The following is a 9,732-nucleotide window of genomic DNA, read 5'->3' on the forward strand; positions in this document are numbered from 1 at the left end:
TAAATGCCCTCTATGGGTCAGAGATAGGCTTCCCATCCAGTTTTCTTAAAAACTAGCAAACAAGGTCTTTTTTAGTTAGATTCCCAAGACTATGTCAAGCGTGTTCTTTATGAAAATTGGTTTATAAGTTATGAATTGCACAATGCTTATCTCGACTATGATGAGACTTAAGAGTCAATAGAAGATTATCTAAAGACTCTCTGTGTTTTGAAATAAATCCCACCTTTTGACAATTTTCATAGTTTTTGCGAAATGCATGTGACTCCTTGAATATGATGGGCCAGTAAAATTCACTCTGTAAGATTTTTACAATCCTATTTTTTGATGAGAAATGATCCCTAAGTGCCTTAGAGTGACAAAATTTATAAACATTACTTACCTCATTGTCGAGAATGCATCTTTGAAATATTTGATCAGGACAATAATTGAATAAGTAAGGGTCATCTCAATAAAAGTTTTGCACGTTGCTCAAAATTTTTCTTTGTCTTCGATATTCCAGTGAGCTAGCAAAAATCCTGAAGCAAGAAAATTGATATTTTTAGCAAACCAAGGCATTGAACTAAGAGAAAGTAGAGATTCATCAGGAAAGTAATCATCGATTGGTGTGATGCTAGGTGTCGAATCTGCTGTCACTTTTGATAAAAGATCTGCATCAATATTTTTTGTGCCTTTTTTATCCTCGATTTCTTCGTGATTAGTCATGGCATGAGGAAATGGAAGTGCTGGCAGGGAATCAGTCGTTTCCTTGTAATATTCAGATTCAACCCCTTCCTTACCCTTAGAGATTGACTCATCATCTTTCTCACAAGGTTCAAGAATTGGTTTGTGAATAACCTTAACACTACGAAGAGTGATGACTGATTTGACTTGATCCATATGTTGACTTCCAGAACTATTTGCATTTGCATTGTATTACCCCTTGGAATTTTGCTGTAGTTGAGATGGAAACTTACCTTTCTCTTGAAAATTGAGAGCAGATGTGAATTTTGCAAAAGTATCTTTAAAATCTGTTATGCTTTGAGCAAGTTGAGTGTTGATTGTCTCTTGCTTTTCAATGAATGCATACAAAGTTTCCTCAAAATTACTTCTAAGAGGTGTAGCATAAGAATGTGCATATCTATGAGAATTTTAGAAATTACGGTGTGCTTGAAACGGTGGTTGTGAAGTTTGTACATTGTTATTATCACTCTTCCAACTGAAATTTGGGTGATTTCTCCAACCAAGGTTGTATGTTTGGGAGTATGGGTTATGGTTGACCCTTTGGAAACTGTTTAAAGCATGGGCTTGTTCATAGAGACATTCCTTAAAAGAAGGCAAGGTTGGACAGTTATTGGTTGAGTGTTCACCTATCCCAACATTGGTAAAATGTTTCTCCTAGTTTTTTAGTGAAAGTGGTGATTTGTCTTTTGAAAGAGTTTGTTCTATGAGATGGGAAAAACTTCTTTAAAAACTGTTGTTGCATTTCATCCCAAGCATGAATGGATCCTGGTCTCAAATTTTGTAGCCATATTTTAGCTTTATCTTTTAATGAAAAAGGAAAAAGCTTTAATATAATGGTGTTCATGCTACAATTTAAATTATTATATGTGTTGCAGACCTCCTCAAATTCCCTTAAATGCAAGTATGGATTTTCCAATTCTAAACCATGAAAAGAAGGTAAAAGCTGAATATGCCTGACTTAAAATTAAAATGAGATACATCGGGAGGAAAAACTATGCATGATGGTGAAGTTGTTCTTGTGGGATTCATGTGGTCTCTAAGTGTTCTAGCATGATTATTCTCATTATGAAGTGATAGTTTATCTTTTTCAGCCATATTTTCTGAAAATGATGAGGATACCCTACAAAGTCTACCACTTGATATACGTGACCACACTCTCATGCACGTGTAGGAATAGAATAAAAGGAAGAAGAAAACAAAAGAAGAAGAAACAAGAGAAAAGAAACAAAGTTATATACAAGAAAAGTGAAAAGTGAAAATAAAATAATTACTATAATTTATACAAGAACTTACCTTCCCGGCAACGACGCCAAAAACTTGGCACAACTAAAAGATTGATGTCTTCTAACAAGTGCAGGAGTGTCGAAGTAATAAATAACCCAACAAGACCGGGGTCGAACTACAGGGAGATTAATTGTACAAATTATAAATAATTATAAACAACAACAACAATAACAACAGTAATATTAGTAGCAATAATAATAGTAGTAGTAGTAGTAATAATAATAATAAAGAAAAAGAAGGAGAAAAAGAAGAAAAAGATGATGAGAACTTTGAGATATAACGTAAGGATTAAACGATGATAATAACAAATGTCAAGGTTAGAGGATCCACTAATGGTATGTCAAACAAGTATAGTATAAACTCTTATTATTCAATTGGAAACCACACACAAATGAGGTTCCAATCAGATTATAGATTGTTAACATGATTACATTAGTCATCTTATTCTATTAATGCTAATACTTGTAAATCTCGTCAAGCATTCATGATTATAACTTATGTTAACAACAAATCAAGTTCCTTTCATAGCTCAGATGTCGGTTATAACATACAGTATGGGCTATGAAAGTGCCAAGCATTTGTTGTACCAAGTGTTATACAACATAAATCAAGATTAGTCATTAAACAAGCAAAGTATTAAAGAGTGAACAAGATAACAAATACAAAACATGTTAGTATCAAACATTAAAGTCTATATTAAGTTTACACTATACTTATTCTTACACCATTAGTGTAACCTTTTCACCTTGACATAATAAACTTAGCTAGACATAATGAAAGAAAGAAAAATAAATAAACAAAATAAAAACATAAATAAGATAAAAGTTAACTAAGTAAATGAAAGGAAATGAAAGGCATAAACTTGATATTAATGAAAGCAAAGCATAAACATTACAAAAAATACAAAGAGCGAAAGCAAAAGCTTGATCTTGATCTGGAGACCAAGATGCCTAAATGCATGGTAAATGCCTCCTTTTATAGGCCAAAATTGAGAACTATTGATTTGATGACTAATTGATGAGTGGGTGACCAACTCTTGCCTTGGTAACAATCCTTATCTTCTCTTGTCTGCCCAAAACGTCATTGATAACGTCAAAATTGGAGCCACTCGAACATGAAAGTTGTAGGAAATTGTCTCAGCTTTCTTGTGTAAAAAATTCAGCTCATGTGGACTTCTAAAACTCCATATATGGGCCAAATACTGAACAATGCTCGGGCTGGAAGACAGATTCAGGCTTCTTTGTTATTGCTACAATTTCGACTCGAAAATGGCCTTTTTAGATCTTGGGCTCCGTATGAAAGTTGTAGGCCTATGTCTTACCTTTCCATCCATATAAAATAGACCTAAATCTGAGATCTATAGCTCCAGATATGACCCAATTATCGAACAGTGTTCCGGTTTGGATTGCACCGACATCTCTTTTCTAAGTTTGGTCATCTCTTCATCCTTTCAATTTAAGTTCTTAAATTCATCAATCAATCCTTTCATTTATGTGATAGGCCTGCATTTAAAATGAACATTTACCATAAATTAAAGGTATCTTATATTATTAGATATATTATTATAAAACATGCTTTAGTTAAGGAGTTATTGATACTTCAAGTGCAAAATGATGATATAAAACCTTGATAAAAATACATTTTTAAGTACTAATCACCAACATATGGATCAAGTCAAATCAGTCACTACTCTTTGTAGTGGTAAGGTTATTGAAAAACCCATTTTTAAACCTTGTGAGAAAGATGATGAGTCCATCTCTGAGGGTAAGGAAAGGGTTGAATATGAAAATTGTAAAGAAAAGACTGATTCCCCGCCAGCACTTCCAATTCCTCATGTCATGACTAAATAAAGGAAAGTCAATCATAACTCTAAAATCTTTGAAACTTTCAAACAGGTAAGGATCAATATACATTTGTTGGATGTTATTTGACATGACTAAAAGATTAATGTCTTCTCCGAAGTGCAGGAGTATCGAAGTAATAAATAACCTAGCAAGACCAGGGTCGAACCGTAGGGAGGTTAATTGTACAAATTATAGATATTAATAATACAATAACAACAACAATAGTAGTAATAATAATAATAATAATAATAATAATAATAGTAGTAGTAATAGTAATAATAATAGAAGAAGAAAAAGAAGAAGAAGTTGATGAGAACTTTGAGATGGAAGATTAACGTAAGGCTTAAACAATGATAACAATAAATGCCAAAGTTAGAGGATCCACTAATGGTATGTCAAAAAAGTATAGTATAAACAATTATTATTTAATTGGAAACCACACACAAAGGAGGTTCCAATCAGATTATAAATTGTTAACATAATTACATTAGTTATCTTATTCGATTAATGCTAATATTTGTAAATATTGTCAGGCATTTATGATTATAACTTATGTTAATAACAAATCAAGTTCCTTTCATAGCCTAGGTATCGGTTATACCATACAGTATGAGCTATAAGAGTGCCAAGTATTTGTTGTAGCAAGGGTTATATAACATAAATCTATATTAGTCATTTAACAAGCAAAGTATTAAAGAGTGAATAAGATAACAAATACAAAACATGTTAGTATCAAACATTAAAGTCCATATTAAGTTTACACTATACTTATTCTTACACCATTAGTGTAACCTTTTCACCTTGACATAATAAACTTAGCTAAACATAATGAAAGAAAGAAAAATAAATAAACAAAATAACATAAATAAGATAAAAGTTAACTAAGTAAAGGAAAGGAATTGAAAGGCATAAACTTGATATTAATGAAAATAAAACTTAAGCATTAAAAAAATACAAAGAGAGAAAGCAAAAGCATGATCTTGACCTAGAGACCAAGATGCCTAAATGTATGGCAAATACCTCGTTTTATAGGCCAAAATTAGGAACTATTGATTTGATTATTAATTGATGAGTGGGTGGTCAACTCTTGACTTGGTGACAATCCTTATCTTCTCTTGTTTACCCAAAACATCATTGATAACGTCAGAATTGGAACCACTTGAAAAATAAAATTTGTAGGAAATTGTCTCAGCTTTCCAAGAAAAATAATGGAGGTAATTTGGACTTCTAGAACTCTACATATGGGCCAAACACTGAACAATGCTCGGACTGTAGGACAGATTCAGACTTCTTTGTTGTTGCTACAATTTAGACTTGAAAATGATCTTTTTAAATCTTGGGCTACATATGAAAGTTGTAAACCTATATCATACCTTTCCATCCATATAAAGTAGACCTAAATCCGAGATCTACAACTCCAGATATGACCTAATTGCTGAAAAGTGTTCTGGTTTGAACTATACCAACATTTCTTTTCTAAGTTTAACCATTTCTTTGTCCTTTCAATTTCAGTTCTTAAATTCATCAATCAATCCTTTCATTTATGTGATTGGCCTTTATTTAAAATGAACATTTACCACAAATTAAAGGTATCTTATATTATTAGATATGTTATTATAAAACATGTTTTAGTTAAGAAGTTATTGATACTTCAAGTACAAAATAATGATATAAAAATTTGATAAAAATGTACTTTTAAATACTAATCACTATTAAACAAGTTTCGTCCTATGCTAAATTTTTAAAAGATCTATACACTATGAAGAGGAAACTGAATGTGAAAAAGAAAGCCTTTTTAGCCGAATAAGAAAATGCCATTTTTCAGAACAATAATGCTTTGAAATATAAAGACCCTGGTTATCCTATAATTTCTTGCTTTATTGGAGAACATAAAATTAAAAGAGCCTTACTTGATCTTGTAGCCAATGTGAATTTAATTCCATATTTAGTTTTTCAAAGTCTTAATTTAGGTGAGTTAAAACCAACTTCCGTAACTTTTTTACTTGCCGATAGATTTGTAAAAGTGTCTAGAGGAATAATTGAAGATGTGTTAGTAGAAGTCGATAAATTTATTTATCCCATGGATTTTATTGTCTTGGACACACAACTTGTTGAAGCATGTAATTCATTTCCTGTTATTTTAGGACGTCTATTTCTTGCAACTTCTAATACATTGATTAATTGTAAAAATGGACTCATGAAGCTATTATTTGGAAACATGACATTGGAGATGAATATTTTCAATATTTACAAGCAACTTGGAGATAATAATGATTTACAGGAAGTGGACTTTACTGAAAAATTAATTCATGATCAATTTTAAACCACTTCCAGTGAAATAAAGATTGATGAATCTGATGACTTGTAAATGATTAATTTTCAGGAAGAATCAAAAGCAAGTAATTGGAGACCAAAAATTAAGGAATTGCCATCACGATCAATTAAGTCTATACCTTCAAGTGTTCAACCACCCAAAACTAATTTGAAACTATTGCCATTCAATCTCAAATACTCATTTTTGGGAGAAAATAAAACTTTTCCAGTAATAATCTCTTCCAAACTTAATGCACATCAAGAAGGTAAGTTATCACAAACTCTGAAAATGCACAAAAATGCATTAGGATGGACCATAGTTGACATAAAAGGAATTAGTCCTTTGATTTGCATACACAGAATTTATTTAGAGAAAAATGTTAAACCCTATAGGGAAATACAACGAAGGCTCAATCCTAATATGAAAGAAGTAGTGAAAAATGAAGTCATTAAGCTTCTAGATAATGGAATCATTTATCCTATTTTTTACACCAAATGGGTAAGTCCTACCTAAGTTGTACCCAAGAAGTTTGGAGTCACTGTGATAACAAATGAGAACAATGAGTTAATTCTCACTAGGACTGTTACTGGTTGGTGCATATGCATTGACTATAGAAAACTTAATTCAATGACTAGAAAATATCATTTTTCTTTACCTTTCATGGATCAAATCTTAGAAAGAGTTTTGCAGATCATGAATTTTATTATTTCTTAGATGTCTATTGAGGTTACAACCAAATTAAAATTGCATTAGAAGATCAAGATAAGACTACTTTCACATTTCCATTTAGTACTTTTTCATATCAAAGGATGCCTTTTGGATTATATAATGCACCAGCCACGTTTGAACGATACATGCTCAGTATATTTAGTGATATGGTTGAACATTTTCTTGAGATTTTTTTGGATGATTTTTCTATTTTTGACGATTCATTTGATGATTGTTTGACTAACTTAGAAAAGGTTTTGAGCAGGTGTGAAAGAAGAATCTTGTACTGAATTGAAAAAAATATCACTTTATGGTAACAAACGACATTGTAATTGGTCATATTCTTTCATTAAAAAGAATTGAGGTTGATAAATCTAAAATAGAGTTAATTGCCAACTTGTCAACACCAAAATCTATTAAAGATATTAGATCATTCTAAGGACATGCTAGTTTTTATAAAAGGTTCATCAAAGATTTTAATGTAATATTTAAGCCCTTAAGTAACCTTCTAACAAAGGATAATATTTTTGAATGGACTGAACATTGTGAAGAAGCCTTTATTAAACTTAAAAACTTGCTTACTTGTGCTCCTGTCATTCAACCTCCTGATTGGTCATTACCTTTTGAAATAATATGTGACGCTAGTGATTATGCCGTAGATGCTATTTTGGGATAAAGAAAAGATCAAAAACTTTATGTGATTTACTATGCAAGTAAAACTTTAAATAGTACTCAAATGAATTATACCACCACTAAAAAATAATTACTTGCAGTAGTATTTGCATGTGAAAATTTCAGATCTTATCTTGTTGGCTCATCTGTTGTTGTTTTTAGTGATCATGCAGCATTGAAATATTTTTTTTGTAAGAAAGATTTTAAGGCTAGATTGATGTGATGGATTTTGTTACTTCAAGAATTTGATATCACAATCAAAGATAAAAAAGGCACCGAAAATTTTGTCGTAGATCATTTGTTAAGATTGATAATAGATTCGAAAACTGACATCACACTAATCGATGACTACTTTCCAGATGAATCTTTACGTTCTATCTCTACAAATATTTTGAAGATGCATTCCCGACAATGATGTAAGTAGTATCATTAAATTTTATCATTCTGAGGCATGCGGGGGCCATTTCTCATCAAGAAAGACAACTGCAAAAATCTTACAAAGTGGATTTTACTAGCCTACCATGTTCAAGGATTCACATGCATTTTGCAAGTCTTGTGAAAGTTGTCAAAAGTTGGGATCTATTTCAAAAAATCATATGATGCCTTTAAATCCTATTCTTATCATTAAGATCTTTGACTGTTGGGGTATAGATTTCATGGGTCCATTTCCTCCATCATTTTGTTTCTTGTACATATTAGTCACAGTAGATTATGTTTCAAAATGGATAGAGGTAATTTCAAGTTGAAACAATGATCATAAAATAGTGATAAAGTTTTTGAAAAAAAATATTTTGAGTCGATTTGGAATCCCTTGAGCCATGATAAGTGATGGTGGAACACATTTCTGTAACAAGCTATTTGGGTTTTTAATGAAGAAATATGGAATCACACACAAAGTTGCCACCCCTTATCACCCTCAAACAAGTGGACAAGTAGAGCTTACTAATAGGGAGATCAAACACATTTTAGAGAAAAAAGTGAACCCTAATAGGAAAGACTGGTCTTTAAGACTTAATAATGCACTTTGAGCTTATCGAAATATAGAAATGAAAAGGAGTTTTTAGAATCAGTAAATCATCTTGGTCAGGTGCTAACTAAGAGAAAGATTTATTTAGTATATGGGGGAGGCAGTCTTGGGTTATTGGAAAGTATGTTAATAGCTGTAATTTTAGAAGGCAGTCAAGTTTTGGGGGTCATCCTCAAAGCTTTAGCACAAGGGGACATCATTGGAAAAAGAATTGGAGAGAAACTACAGGTCTCTACAATGTCTACTCGAATGAATGCAATGTTTAACTATATTGATGCCTTTATTGCCTTACTAGGTGGTTTAGGCACATTGGAAGAGATCTTTCATATTTTCTCTTGGGCCCAACTGCATATTCACCATAAACTCATATGTCTGTTAAATGTTAATGGTTATTATGATAAGTTGTTGTCTTTTCTTGATCATATTGTGGAACATTAATTTCTAACACCGTCTGCATACAAAATCATAATCTTTACTGCTACTGCTGAACAATTGATCGACCAACTATAATATTTCATTTCTATAATTGATCCCTCCATGAGTCGTATAAATTGGTCATCTAAGGAAAGCCATAAAAAGCTTAAATTAAATTTGAGTATTCATTTGTGAATATTTGTGTCTTTTGCTTTCATTATTGTGTTTTATTGTTTTTTATATTTGTTTAAGTGTGTTTCAGGTTTATCAGTAGTTATTTCAGGTGATGACTTCTATACTCTATCTTTCTAATTTAGAGCATTAAGGACAATGTTTTGTTTTGGTTAGGGGGAGGGGGTAGTAGTTGACAAAAAAAATAAAATTAACTAACTGTATTTTTCATTTCATAAAGTATATGCAAAATTGTTGTTACTAGGATGACAGAGTAAATGAGCTCTTTTGTTAAAGTGATTCTTGAGACGTATCTTAGTAACCATTCTTAACAAGGTCTATTATAATACTTCTTAAAATATTCAGGTTTACAAACTCTCATATTATTATCAATTAATTCTGCTCATATGCTCATTTAACATGTATTCTTAAACCTTAATTTTCACACACATACTTTAACATATGATTGTTGGTTGCATATTGGATTATTACATTATTTATGTTCTTTTGTTAAAGGTAACAACTAAGGGAAAGGGATTGTATATAATTAAAAAAAAAAACATGAAAAAAAAAAGAAA

Source organism: Populus euphratica, unplaced genomic scaffold (assembly GCF_000495115.2).
Source record: "Populus euphratica unplaced genomic scaffold, PopEup_1.0 scaffold77.1, whole genome shotgun sequence".
NCBI lineage: Eukaryota > Viridiplantae > Streptophyta > Magnoliopsida > Malpighiales > Salicaceae > Populus > Populus euphratica.